Raw genomic sequence first — 15,666 nt, forward strand, 5'->3', positions numbered from 1 at the left:
CAAGATTGAATCCAAAGCTAAGCACTTCTCCCATTGCAAGAAAGATCAATCTAGTAGGCCAAACCAAACTGATAATTCGAAGAGGCTTGCAAAGATATCAAATCATGCAAATAAGAATTCAGAGAATAATTAAATATTGTTCATAGATAATCTTAATCATAAAACCACAATTCATAGGATCTCGGCAAACACACCGCAAAAAGAATCACATCGAATATATCTCCAAGAACATCGAGGAGAACTTTGTATTGAGAACCAAAGAGAGAGAAGAAGCCACCTAGCTAATAACTATGGACCTGAAGGTCTGTGGTAAACTACTCACACATCATCAGAGAGGCTATGCTGTTGATGTAGAAGCCCTTCGTGATCGAATCCCCCTCCGGCAGATCGCCGGAAAAGGTCCCCACATGGGATCTCACGGGTACAGAAGGTTGCGGCAGTGGAAAAGTGGTTTCGTGGCTCCCCTGGATGTTTTTAGGATATAAGAATATATATAGGCGAAAGAAGTAGGTCGGTGGAGCTACGCGGGGCCCACGAGGATGGGGTGCGCCGCCCTACCTCGTGGCTGCCTCGTTGCTTCCTTGACGTCCACTCCAAGTCTCCTGGATTGTGTTTGTGCCAAAAAAGATCCTCGTGAAGGTTTCATTCCGTTTGGGTTCCATTTGATATTCCTTTTCTGCGAAACACTGAAATAGGCAAAAAAATAGCAACTGGCACTGGGCCTCCGGTTAATAGGTTACTCCCAAAAATAATATAAAAGTGCATATTAAAGCCCATTAAACATCCAAAACAGATAATACAGATATGTTGGAGAACTGGGCCTACTCACACATCCAAAACATATTAAAGCCCATTAAACGTGTAATCCATGGACTCAACATTAGTCATAAAGAACTCACATACTTGTTGAAAAAAATTATTAGTTATCGAAACAAAGTACTACACGCATGCTCCTAGGGAGATAGATTGCTAGGAAAAGACCATCGCTCATCCCCGACCGCCACTCATAAGGAAGACAATTAATAAATAAATCATGCTTCGACTTCATCACATAACGTTTCACCATACGTGCATGCTACAGGAATCACAAACTTTAACACAAGTATCTCTCAAATTCACAACTACTCAACTAGCATTACTCTAATATTACCATCTTCACATCTCAAAACAATCATCAGGTATCAAATTTCTCATAGTATTCAATGCACTTTATATGAAAGTTTTTATTATACCCATCTTAGATGCTTATCATATTAGGACTAATTTCTTAACCAAAGAAAATTACCATGCTATTCTAAAAGACTCTCAAAATAATGTAAGTGAAGCATGAGAGTTCAATAATTTCTATGAAATAAAACCACCACCATGCTCTAAAAAGATATAAGTGAAGCACTAGAGCAAAATTTATCTAGCTCAAAAGATATAAGTGAATCACATAGAGTATTCTAATAAATTCTGATTGATGTGTGTCTCTCCAAAAGGGTGTGTACAACAAGGATTATTGTGGTAAACTAAAAAGCAAAGACCCAAATCATACAAGACGCTCCAAGCAAAACACATATCATGTGGTGAATAAAAATATAGCCTCAAGTAAAGTTACCGATGGACGAAGACGAAAGAGGGGATGCCTTCCGGGGCATCCCCAAGCTTAGGCTTGTGGTTGTCCTTGAATTTTACCTTGGGTTTCCATGGGCATCCCCAAGCTTAGGCTCTTGCCACTCCTTATTCCAAAATCCATCAAATCTTTACCCAAAACATGAAAACTTGACAACACAAAACTCAACAGAAAATCTCATGAGCTCCGTTAGTATAAGAAAACAAACCACTACTTCAAGGTACTGTAATGAACTCATTCTTTAGTTATATTGGTGTTAAACCTACAGTATTCCAACTTCTCTATGGTTCATACCCCCCGATACTAGTCATAGTTTCATCAAAATAAGCAAACAACACACGAAAAACAGAATCTGTCAAAAACAGAACAGACTGTAGAAATCTGTTGGTTTTGAATACTTCTGTAACTCCAAAAATCCTGAAAAATTAGGAAGTCCTAAATAATTTGTATATTGATCTACTTCAGTTGGAATTGATATTTTATCGCTCTCTGGTAAAAAATGAAAATTATTCTCGTGAGTGCATACTTTCTGTTTTTTTACAGCAAGATCAAATAACAATCACCCAAGAAGATCCTAAAGGATTTACTTGGCACAAACACTAAATTAAACATAAAAACACAATCATAACAGAGGATATATGATTTATTTATTACTAAACAGGAACAAAAATCAAGGAACAAAAATAAAATTGGGTTGCCTCCCAACAAGCGCTATCGTTTAACGCCCCTAGCTAGGCATAAAAACAAGGATAGATCTAAGTATTGCCATCTTTGGTGTTGGGAAAGAAAAGAGAAATTTTCTTATCTATAGCATTTATCCTTCTATTTTGAGAAAGCACATGGCCATTAATGGTGGAAGAAATATTAAGCACGCTACGAAAATTTGCATCTAAGCTAGCCTTCAACTCTTTGATAATTTCATTTTGATAAAAGCACAAAAGAGAGGTGGATTCAACCCTCTCACTCATGGGGTGCCCAAATATAGTTTTCATCTTTTCATAGGTATATATGGCATCCCCCTCAAGAAAACCTTCTTAAAAAATACAATCTAAAACTTGCTTGAACGAAGAGGGTAAGCCAACATAAACACTTTTTAAGTATATCTTAGTTTGATATTAGGGTACATAACTGGCTTAGATCCATAGCAGCCTATCCCAAGCATCTTTCAAAGACTCATCAAGAAAATAACGAAAAATCCCGAGATCATCTTCATCGAAATTATTCAAACTCTCATTGATAACCCCGGTAGGTCTTTCCATAGCATCATTATTTATGAGCTTAGAGAGGACAGAGGGACTATCCAAAGTACTAAAACCCGAGAGAGAAACCTTACCCCATTTTGATTTGGCCATGGCGAAAGAAAGGCAAACGGGAAAAGGGCGAACAAAAAAGAGGCGAATAAAACGGCAAGGGTGAAGTGGGGGAGAGGAAAATGATAAGCAAATGGCGAATAATATAATGCGAGGGATAAGAGTTTGTGATGGGTACTTGGTATGTCTTGACTTGAGTGTAGATCTCCCGGCAACGGCGTCAGAAATCCTTCTTGCTACCTCTTGAGCATGCGCTGCTTTTCCCTTGAAGAGAAAAGGGTGATGCAGCAAAGTAGCATAAGTATTTCCCATAGTTTTTGAGATTTAAGGTATCAATCCAGTAGGAGACTACATGCAAGTTGCCTAGTTCCTGCACAAACAAATAAGAACCTTACAATCAACGCGATAAAGGGGTTGTCAATCCCTTCGCGGCCACTTGCAAAAGTGAGATCTGATAAAGATAATAAGATAAATATTTTTGGTATTTTTGTTGTATAGACTGAAAAGTAAAGATTGCAAAAATAAACGGCGACAGAAATGGCTAGTTGACGGGAAACTAATATGATGTAAAGTAGACCCGGGGCCATAGGTTTCACTAGTGGCTTCTCTCAAGATAGCATATATTATGGTGGGTGAACAAATTACTGCCGAGCAATTGATAGAAAAGCGCATAGTTATGATGATATCTAGGCATGATCATGAACATAGGCATCACGTCCGTGTCAAGTAGACCGAAACGATTCTGCATCTACTACTATTACTCCACACATCGACCGCTATCCAGCATGCATCTAGAGTATTAAGTTCATAAGAACATAGTAACGCATTAGGCAAGATGACATGATGTAGAGGGATAAACTCAAGCAATATGATCTAAAACCCATCTTTTTATCCTCGATGGCAACAATACAATACGTGCCTTGCTGCCCCTGCTGTCACTGGGAAAGGACACCGCAGGATTGAACCCAAAGCTAAGCACTTCTCTCATTGCAAGAAAGATCAATCTAGTAGGCCAAACCAAACTGATAATTCGAAGAGACTTGCAAAGATATCAAATCATGCACATAAAAATTCAGAGAAGAATCAAATATTGTTCATAGATAATCTTAATCATAAACCCACAATTCATCGGATCTTGGCAAATACACCGCAAAAAGAATTATATTGAATAGATCTCCAAGAACATCAAGGAGAACTTTGTATTGAGAACCAAAGAGAGAGAAGAAGCCATCTAGCTAATAACTATGGACCCGAAGGTCTGTGGTAAACTACTCACACATCATTGGAGAGGCTATGGTGTTGATGTAGAAGCCCTCCGTGATCGAGTCCATCTCCGGCAGATCGCCGGAAAAGGTCCCCATATGGGATCTCACGGGTACAGAAGGTTGCGGCGGTGGAAAAGTAGGTCGGTGGAGCTACGAGGGGCCCATGAGGGTGGGGGCGCGCCTGGCCCCCCTGTGCGCTCCGCCCTACCTTGTGGCCGCCACATTGCTTCCTTGACGTCCACTCCAAGTCTCCTGGATTGCGTTTGTTCGAAAAAAAGATCCTCACGAAGGTTTCATTCCGTTTGGATTCCGTTTGATATTCCTTTTCTGCGAAACACTAAAATAGGCACACAAAAACAACAACTGGCATTGGGCCTCCGGTTAATAGGTTAGTCCCAAAAATAATAGAAAAGTGCATATTAAAGCCCATTAAACATCCAAAATAGATAATAAAATAGCATGGAACAATCAAAAATTATATATACGTTGGAGACGTATCAGGGACGCTCCTCAGTTCTTTCGAACTGTTCTTCGTGTTCGGTCGTCGGTCTTGAAAACTGGTTCAACAAATCTTCCCATCTTCTATCTTGAGGATTGACGAGCTAAATCTGAAGATCTCACACATCGGGTATCCTAGGAGCCCTTTAATTCTTCGGCCTTTATCAATTCCTTATTATTTTTATGCCACACCTCGGGTTTGAAGTGTTTATCGTGCAGCAATGTCCTCTTGCATCCGAGCTCCAACGCCGGACTGCATTCGAGGTATCTTTTGCAGCCGAGCACATATGCCGGATCGCTTCCGAGTTCCAACGCCGGAATGTATCTGAACTCCAGCGTCGGACTGTTGATACGTCTCCAACGTATCTATAATTTTTGATTGTTCCATGCTATTATATAATCTGTTTTGGATGTTTAATGGGCTTTATTATGCACTTTTATATTATTTTTGGGACTAACCTATTAACGGAAGGCCTAGTGCAAATTGTTGTTTTTTTGCCTATTTCAGTGTTTCACAGAAAAGAAATATCAAACGGAATCCAAATGGAATAAAACCTTCATGAGGATCGTTTTTGAAACAAACACAATCCAGAAGACTTGGAATGGACATCAAGGAAGCAGCAAGGAAGCCACGAGGTAGGAGGGCGCCCCCCAGGGGGGTGGGCGCGCCCTCCACCCTCGTGGGCCCCTCGCAGCTCCACCGACCTACTTCTTTCGCCTATATATACTCATATACCCCGAAAACATCCAGGAGCACCACGAGACCCTATTTTCACCGCCACAACCTTCTGTACCCAAGAGATCCCATCCTGAGGCCTTTTCCGGAGCTGCGCCGGAGGGGAAATCGATGACGGAGGGCTTCTACATCAACACCATAGCCTCTCCGATGATGTGTGAGTAGTTTACCACAAACCTTTGGGTCCATAGTTATTAGCTAGATGGCTTCTTCTCTCTCTTTGGATCTCAATGCAAAGTTCTCCTTGATTCTCTTGGAGATCTATTCAATGTAATTCTTTTTGCAGTGTGTTTGTCGAGATCCGATGAATTGTGGGTTTATGATCAAGATTATCTATGAACAATATTTGGTTCTTCTCTGAATTCTTATATGCATGATTTAAATATCTTTGCAAGTCTCTTAGAATTATCAGTTTGGTTTGGCCTACTAGATTTATCTTTCTTGCAATGGGAGAAGTGCTTAGCTTTGGGTTCAATCTTGTGGTGTCCTTTCCCAGTGACAGCAGGGGCAGCAAGGCACGTATTGTATTGTTGCCATCGAGGATAAAAAGATGGGGTTTATATCGTATTGCTTGACTTTATCCCTCTACATCATGTCATCTTGCCTAATGCGTTACTCTGTTCTTATGAACTTAATACTCTAGATGCATGCTGGATAGCGGTAGATGTGTGGAGTAATAGTAGTAGATGCAGAATCGTTTCGGTCTACTTGACACGGACGTGATGCATATGTTCATGATCATGCCTAAATATCATCATAACTATGCGCTTTTCTATCAATTGCTCGGAAGTAATTTGTTCACCCACCGTAATATATGCTATCTTGAGAGAAGCCACTAGTGAAACCTATGGCCCCTGGTTCTACTTTACATCATATTAGTTTCCCATCAACTAGCCATTTCCATCGCCGTTTATTTTGCAATCTTTACTTTTCAATCTATACAACAAAAATACCAAAAATATTTATCTTATTATTTTTATCAGATCTCACTTTTGCAAGCGGCCGTGAAAGGATTGACAACCCCTTCATCGCGTTGGTTGCAAGGTTCTTGATTGTTTGTGCAGGTACGAGGGACTTGCGTGTAGTCTCCTACTGGATTGATACCTTGGTTCTCAAAAACCGAGGGAAATACTTACGCTACTTTGCTGCATCACCGTTTCCTCTTTAAGGGAAAACCAACGCATGCTCAAGAGGTAGAAAGAAGGATTTCAGGCGCCATTGCCGGGGAGATCTACGCACAAGTCAAGACATACCAAGTACCCATCACAAACTCTTATCCCTCGCATTACATTATTTGCCATTTGCCTCTCGTTTTCCTCTCCCCCACTTCACCCTTGCCGTTTTATTCGCCCTCTTTTTCCGTTCGTCTCTTTTTGTTTACCTTTTGTGTGCTCATTCTTTGTGCGAGTTGCTGACATTATGTCTGAAACTGGGGAGGTTATCATTGATAAGGATAGTGGTAATAACATGGAAAACTTTGATGCTTTTGTTGATCCTCATGAAGATCCTACTATTTTACACACTAAAAAGTTTCGGATTGGTAGTGGTAATATTATTGGAAAAGGAGTTATTCAAGATTTCTTTACGTGTGCCGGTACTTTGCCCACTATGGGAGGGTCAATTCTTCATAGAACTAGCAGTCTTGCAGATGCTATATCTTTGCTCATAGTTGAACTTGAAAGACAATTTATCCATATGCATCCTTCCATTGAGAGGTTTTTTCTAGAATTTTCTAATATTGAGCATTCTTCTGTTAAGCGAGTAGCTACCATCTTTTTAGCTCATGAGTTCAGATTTATAATAAAAGAGGCAACTGAAATTTTTGCGCATTATAGGGTGGATGACGGCCGTCCTCCCATAGAAGCAATCCTATTTTATCAAGAGGATATAATGCGCTTACGATCTTTAGATCATGTTGCTTTTAACGAAAACCTTAGAAAAAAGGTTCCTACCGATGTTCTTGTTGACAGGATCTCTGAACTTAATAATAATTTTGCTATCCAGAATGATGGGTTAGGTTTTTCCCTTGAACAAAGGCTCATGACTTTTTTTTCAAAAGAATGCTTATAATGATGAATTGGTTGTGCAATATGAGGGGCCAAAGGAGGAACCAATACCTCCCAAGCTTGATCTTGGGGACTTTTGTCCCATTAAATTTAGCCATTTTGATTACTTTTGCTTGCCACAAAGAAAGCTTGCTGCTGAACGTAGGGAGTATGAGATGAGTTTTCGCGATTTACCTTATCATTATCATGGCAATACCTAGATCTATTCTTGCTTTCATGCCTATCTAGGAGCGTTAAACAATAGCCCTTAGTCCATTACACCGTCACATGTGTCGTCGCTGCCATCTCTCACAGGTCCGTCTTCAGAGCAGATATTGAGGCTTCTACCTTGTCAGGCCACTCTGCCATCGACGACACCATGACGCCAGACAACTACCTCCTCCTGGGCGAGTCCATCACCGCGCATTGGGCGCCGAGTCTCCACTGCGCCATGCCGCTAAGATCCGTCGTCATCAATGTGTAGGATAAAGCACCGCTCCACCAAAAAAGCCGCCCAATGGTCCCTCGATCCTGTGTACGCCTCCAAGAATGATGCCCCCAAGGAGGAAACGACACCAGCACGCTGCCGTCATCCGATCTACTGATTTAGGGTTTCCGCTGGAGGTAGCGGATAGAGGTTTGGAGCTTCTCCACGGCGATGCCTTCAATACGGTAATGACACAAAAGAGTGCCGCCAACGCCGGTCTTGGCATCAAGCCGAGAATGAGGTTTTCACCCGGATCCGCTCGAAGAATCTCCATCAAGCATCGTGTGCACGGGTCGCCGCCGATCTGAGCCGCCACATATCGAGCAGGCCGCACCGGCCAGATGAGATTTGTCCGGAGGGCAAACCACGCATGGCGCCGGCCCAACCACCAAGCCCTCCATGCCCCCCCCCCCCGCCGATCCGAGGTCAGATGGTCCGTCGCCGCAGACCCAGCCGCAGACCCAGCCGCCGCCGCCGAACGCAGCCAAGGCTGCTGCCCGAAGCAGGTCAAGGCAGTGTTGGAAATATGCCCTAGAGGCAATAATAAAAGCATTATTATTATATTTCCTTGTTCATGATAATTGTCTTTATTCATGCTATAATTGTGTTATCCGGAAATCGTAATACATGTGTGAATAACAGACACCAACATGTCCCTAGTAAGCCTCTAGTTGACTAGCTCGTTGATCAACAGATAGTCATGGTTTCCTGACTATGGACATTGGATGTCATTGATAACGAGATCACATCATTAGGAGAATGATGTGATGGACAAGACCCAATCCTAAACATAGCACAAGATCGTATAGTTCGTTTGCTAGAGTTTTCCAATGTCAAGTATCTTTTCCTTAGACCATGAGATCGTGTAACTCCCGGATACCATAGGAGTGCTTTGGGTATACCAAACGTCACAACGTAACTGGGTGACTATAAAGGTAGACTACGGGTATCTCCGAAAGTGTCTGTTGGGTTGACATGGATCAAGACTGGGATTTGTCACTCCGTATGACGGAGAGGTATCACTGGGCCCACTCGGTAATGCATCATCATAATGAGCTCAAAGTGACCAAGTGTCTGGTCACGGGATCATGCATTACGGTACGAGTAAAGTGACTTGCCGGTAACGAGATTGAACGAGGTATTGGGATACCGACGATCGAATCTCGGGCAAGTAACATATCGATTGACAAAGGGAATCGTATACGGGGTTGATTGAATCCTCGACATCGTGGTTCATCCGATGAGATCATCGTGGAGCATGTGGGAGCCAACATGGGTATCCAGATCCCGCTGTTGGTTATTGACCGGAGAGTCGTCTCGGTCATGTCTGCTTGTCTCCCGAACCCGTAGGGTCTACACACTTAAGGTTCGGTGACGCTAGGGTTGTGAAGATATGTATATGCAGTAACCCGAATGTTGTTCGGAGTCCCGGATGAGATCCCGGACGTCACGAGGAGTTCCGGAATGGTCCGGAGGTAAAGAATTATATATAGGAAGTGCTGTTTCAGCCATCGGGACAAGTTTCGGGGTCACCGGTATTGTACCGGGACCACCGGAAGGGTCCCGGGGGTCCACCGGGTGGGGCCACCTATCCCGGAGGGCCCCATGGGCTGAAGTGGGAGGGAACCCAGCCCATAGTGGGCTGGGGCGCCACCCCCCAAGGGCCCATGCGGCTAGGGTTGAGGGGAAACCCTAGAAGGGGGCGCCCCTTGCCTTGGGGGGCAAGCCCCCCACCCTAGGCCGCCGCCCCCCCTAGTAGATGCCATCTACTAGGGCCGGCGCCCCCCCATGGCACCCCTATATATAGTGGGGGAGAGGAGGGACTTCATACCTGAGCTTTGGCGCCTCCCTCTCTCCCCGTTACGTCTCTCCCTTGTAGTATAGGCGAAGCCCTGCTACTGTGACGCCCTGCATCCATCACCACGCCGTCGTGCTGCTGGATCTTGATCAACTTCTCCTCCTCCCCTTGCTGGATCAAGAAGGAGGAGACGTCTCCCGTCCCGTACGTGTGTTGAACGCGGAGGTGCCGTCCGTTCGGCGCTTGGTCATCGGTGATTTGGATCACGTCGTGTTCGACTACATCATCACCGTTCTTTTGAACGCTTCCGTGCGCCATCTACAAAGGTATGTAGATGCATCCAATGACTCGTTGCTAGATGAACTCCTAGATGATCTTGGTGAAACGAGTAGGAAAATTTTTGTTTTCTGCAACGTTCCCCAACAGTGGCATCATGAGCTAGGTCTATGCGTAGTTCTTCTTGCGCGAGTAGAACACAATTAGTTGTGGGCGTAGATTTGTCAACATTCTTGCCGTTACTAGTCTTTTCTTGCTTCAGCGGTATTGTGGGATGAAGCGGCCCGGACCAACCTTACACGTACGCTTACGTGAGACCGGTTCCACCGACTAACATGCACTAGTTGCATAAGGTGGCTGGCGGGTGTCTGTCTCTCCCACTTTAGTTGGAGCGGATTCGATGAACAGGGTCCTTATGAAGGGTAAATAGAAGTTGAAAAATCACGTTGTGGCTTTAACGTAGGTAAGAAGACGTTCTTGCTAGAACCCTAATTCAGCCACGTAAAACTTGCAACTCAATTAGAGGACGTCTAACTTGTTTTTGCAGCAAGTGGTTTGTGATATGATATGGCCAAAGTTGTGATGAATGATGAATGATCTATATGTGATGTATGAGATGTTCATGCTATTGTAATAGGATTCACGACTTGCATGTCGATGAGTATGACAACCGGCAGGAGCCATAGGAGTTGTCTTTATTCTTTTATATGACCTGCGTGTCATTGAGTAACGCCATGTAAATTACTTTACTTTATTGCTAAACGCGTTAGCCATAGTAGTAGAAGTAATAGTTGGCGAGCAACTTCATGGAGACACGATGATGGAGATCATGATGATGGAGATCATGGTGTCAAGCCGGTGACAAGATGATCATGGAGCCCCAAGATGGAGATCAAAGGAGCTATGTGATATTGGCCATATCATGTCACGTTTATTATTTGATTGCATGTGATGTTTATCATGTTTTGCATCTTGTTTACTTAGAACGACGGTAGTAAATAAGATGATCCCTCATAACAATTTCAAGAAGTGTTCTCCCCTAACTGTGCACCGTTGCTACAGTTCGTCGTTTCTAAGCACGCCGTGATGATCGGGTGTGATGGATCCTTGCGTTCACATACAACGGGTGTAAGACAGTTTTACACATGCAAAACACTTAGGGTTAACTTGACGAGCCTAGCATGTGTATAGACATGGCCTCGGAACACAGAAGACCGAAAGGTCGAGCATGAGTCGTATAGAAGATACGATCAACATGAAGATGTTCACCGACGTTGACTAGTCCGTCTCACGTGATGATCGGACACGGTCTAGTTAACTCGGATCATGTAATACTTAGATGACTAGAGGGATGTCTAATCTAAGTGGGAGTTCATTATTAATTTGATTAGATGAACTTAATTATCATGAACTTAGTCTAAAATCTTTGCAATATGTCTTGTAGATCAAATGGCCAACGTAGTCCTCAACTTCAACGCATTCCTAGAGAAAACCAAGCTGAAAGACGATGGCAGCAACTATACGGACTGGGTCCGGAACCTGAGGATTATCCTCATAGCTGCCAAGAAAGATTATGTCCTACAAGCACCGCTAGGTGATCCACCCGTCCCACAGAACCAAGACGTTATGAACGCTTGGCAGACACGTGTTGACGACTACTCCCTCGTTCAGTGCGGCATGCTTTACAGCTTAGAGCCGGGGCTCCAAAAGCGTTTTGAGAGACATGGAGCATATGAGATGTTCGAAGAGCTAAAAATGGTTTTTCAAGCTCATGCCCGGATCGAGAAATATGAAGTCTCCGATAAGTTCTTCAGCTGTAAGATGGAGGAAAATAGTTCTGTCAGTGAGCACATACTCACTATGTCTGGGTTGCATAACCGCTTGTCTCAGCTGGGAGTTAATCTCCCGGATGATGCGGTCATTGACAGAATCCTCCAGTCGCTTCCACCAAGCTACAAGAGCTTTGTGATGAACTTCAACATGCAGGGGATGCAAAAGACCATTCCTGAGTTGTTCTCAATGCTGAAATCAGCGGAGGTAGAAGTCAAGAAGGAACATCAAGTGTTGATGGTCAATAAAACCACTAAGTTCAAGAAAGGCAAGGGTAAAAAGAACTTCAAGAAGGACGGCAAGGAGGTTGCCGCGCCCGGCAAGCAAGCTGCCGGGAAGAAGCCAAAGAATGGACCCAAGCCTGAGACGGAGTGCTTTTATTGCAAAGGGAAGGGTCACTGGAAACGGAACTGCCCCAAATACTTAGCGGACAAGAAGGCCGGCAACACCAAAGGTATATTTGATATACATGTAATTGATGTGTACCTTACCAGTACTCGTAGTGACTCCTGGGTATTTGATACCGGTGCCGTTGCTCATATTTGTAACTTACAGCAGGAGCTGCGGAATAAACGGAGACTGGCGAAGGACAAGGTGACGATGCGCGTCGGGAATGGTTCCAAGGTTGATGTGATCGCCGTCGGCACGCTGCCTCTGCATTTACCTACGGGATTAGTTTTAAACCTCAATAACTGTTATTTAGTGCCAGCTTTGAGCATGAACATTGTATCAGGATCTCGTTTAATTCGAGATGGCTACTCATTTAAATCTGAGAATAATGGTTGTTCCATTTATATGAGAGATATGTTTTATGGTCATGCTCCTATGGTGAATGGTTTATTCTTAATGAATCTCGAGCGTATTGCTACACATATTCATAGTGTGAGTACCAAAAGATGTAAAGTTGATAATGATACTACCACATACTTGTGGCACTGCCGCCTTGGTCACATAGGTGTCAAACGCATGAAGAAGCTCCATACAGATGGACTTTTGGAGTCTCTTCATTATGAATCATTTGACACATGCGAACCATGCCTTATGGGTAAAATGACCAAGACTCCGTTCTCAGGAACAATGGAGCGAGCAACCAACTTATTGGAAATCATACATACTGATGTGTGCGGTCCAATGAGTATTGAGGCTCACGGTGGCTATCGTTATGTTCTCACCCTCACTGATGACTTGAGTAGATATGGGTATGTCTACTTAATGAAACACAAGTCTGAAACCTTTGAAAAGTTCAAGGAATTTCAGAGTGAGGTTGAGAATCAACGTGACAGGAAAATCAAGTTTCTACGATCAGATCGTGGAGGAGAATACTTGAGTCACGAATTTGGCACACACTTAAGAAAATGTGGAATAGTTTCACAACTCACGCCGCCTGGAACACCTCAGCGTAACAGTGTGTCCGAACGTCGTAATCGCACTCTATTGGATATGGTGCGGTCTATGATGTCTCTTACTGATTTACCGCTATCTTTTTGGGGCTATGCTTTAGAGAATGCCGCATTCACTTTAAATAGGACTCCGTCGAAATCCGTTGAGACGACACCGTTTGAATTATGGTTTGGTAAGAAACCTAAGTTGTCGTTTCTGAAAGTTTGGGGATGCGATGCTTATGTCAAGAAACTTCAACCTGAAAAGCTCGAACCCAAGTCGGAAAAATGCGTCTTCATAGGATACCCAAAAGAAACTATTGGGTACACCTTCTACCTCAGATCCGAAGGCAAGATCTTTATTGCCAAGAATGGGTCCTTTCTAGAGAAAGAGTTTCTCTCGAAAGAAGTAAGTGGGAGGAAAGTAGAACTTGATGAAGTATTACCTCTTGAACCGGTAAATGGCGCAACTCAAGAAAATGTTCCTGAGGTGCTTGCACCGACTAGAGAGGAAGTTAATGATAATGATCAAGATACTTCTGATCAAGCTCCTACTGAAATTTGAAGGTCCACAAGGACACGTTCCGCACCAGAGTGGTACGGCAACCCTGTCTTGGAAATCATGTTGTTAGACAACAGTGAACCTTCGAACTATGAAGAAGCGATGGCGGGCCCGGATTCCGACAAATGGCTGGAAGCCATGAAATCCGAGATAGGATCCATGTATGAAAACGAAGTATGGACTTTGACTGACTTGCCCGTTGAACGGCGAGCCATAGAGAATAAATGGATCTTTAAGAAGAAGACAGACGCGGATAGTAATGTGACCATCTATAAAGCTCGGCTTGTCGCTAAGGGTTATCAACAAGTTCAAGGGGTTGACTACGATGAGACTTTCTCACTGGTAGCGAAGCTAAAGTCCGTCCGAATCATGTTAGCAATTGCCGCATTCTACGATTATGAGATATGGCAAATGGACGTCAAAACGGCATTCCTTAATGGTTTCCTTAAGGAAGAATTGTATATGATGCAGCCGGAAGGTTTTTTCGATCCTAAGAATGCTGACAAGGTGTGCAAGCTCCAACGCTCGATTTATGGGCTGGTGCAGGCATCTCGGAGTTGGAACATTCGCTTTGATGAGATGATCAAAGCGTTTGGGTTTACGCAGACTTATGGAGAAGTCTGCGTTTACAAGAAAGTGAGTGGGAGCTCTGTAGCATTTCTCATATTATATGTAGATGACATACTTTTGATGGGAAATGATATAGAACTCTTGGACAGCATGAAGGCCTACTTGAATAAGAGTTTTTCAATGAAGGACCTTGGTCAAGCTGCTTATATATTAGGCATCAAGATCTATAGAGATAGATCAAGACGCCTCATAGGTCTTTCACAAAGCACATACCTTGATAAGATATTGAAGAAGTTTAATATGGATCAGTCTAAGAAGGGGTTCTTGCCTGTATTACAAGGTGTGAAATTGAGCTCAGCTCAATGTCCGACCAAGGCAGAAGATATAGAAGAGATGAGTGTCATCCCCTATGCCTCGGCCATAGGGTCTATTATGTATGCCATGCTGTGTACCAGACCTGATGTAAACCTTGCCGTAATTTGGTAGGAAGGTACCAAAGTAATCCCGGCAAGGAACACTGGACAGCGATCAAGAATATCCTGAAGTACCTAAAAAGGACTAAGGAAATGTTTCTCGTTTATGGAGGTGACGAAGAGCTCGTCGTAAAGGGTTACGTCGACGCTAGCTTCGACACAGATCTGGATGACTCTAAGTCACAGACCGGATACGTGTATATTTTGAATGGTGGGGCAGTAAGCTGGTGCAGTTGCAAGCAGAGCGTCGTGGCGGGATCTACATGTGAAGCGGAGTACATGGCAGCCTCGGAGGCAGCACATGAAGCAATATGGGTGAAGGAGTTCATCACTGACCTAGGAGTCATACCCAATGCGTCGGGGCCGATCAAGCTCTTCTGTGACAACACTGGAGCTATTGCTCTTGCCAAGGAGCCCAGGTTTCACAAGAAGACAAGGCACATCAAGCGTCGCTTCAACTCCATTCGTGAAAATGTTCAAGATGGAGACATAGAGATTTGTAAAGTGCACACGGACCTGAATGTGGCAGATCCGTTGACTAAACCTCTCCCTAGAGCAAAACATGATCAACACCAGAATTCCATGGGTGTTCGATTCATCACAATGTAACTAGATTATTGACTCTAGTGCAAGTGGGAGACTGTTGGAAATATGCCCTAGAGGCAATAATAAAAGCATTATTATTATATTTCCTTGTTCATGATAATTGTCTTTATTCATGCTATAATTGTGTTATCCGGAAATCGTAATACATGTGTGAATAACAGACACCAACATGTCCCTAGTAAGCCTCTAGTTGACTAGCTCGTTGATCAACAGATA

This window comes from Triticum urartu, chromosome 7A (assembly GCF_056163025.1).
Source record: "Triticum urartu cultivar PI428250 chromosome 7A, HENAU_Tu73, whole genome shotgun sequence".
Classification (NCBI taxonomy): Eukaryota; Viridiplantae; Streptophyta; class Magnoliopsida; order Poales; family Poaceae; genus Triticum; species Triticum urartu.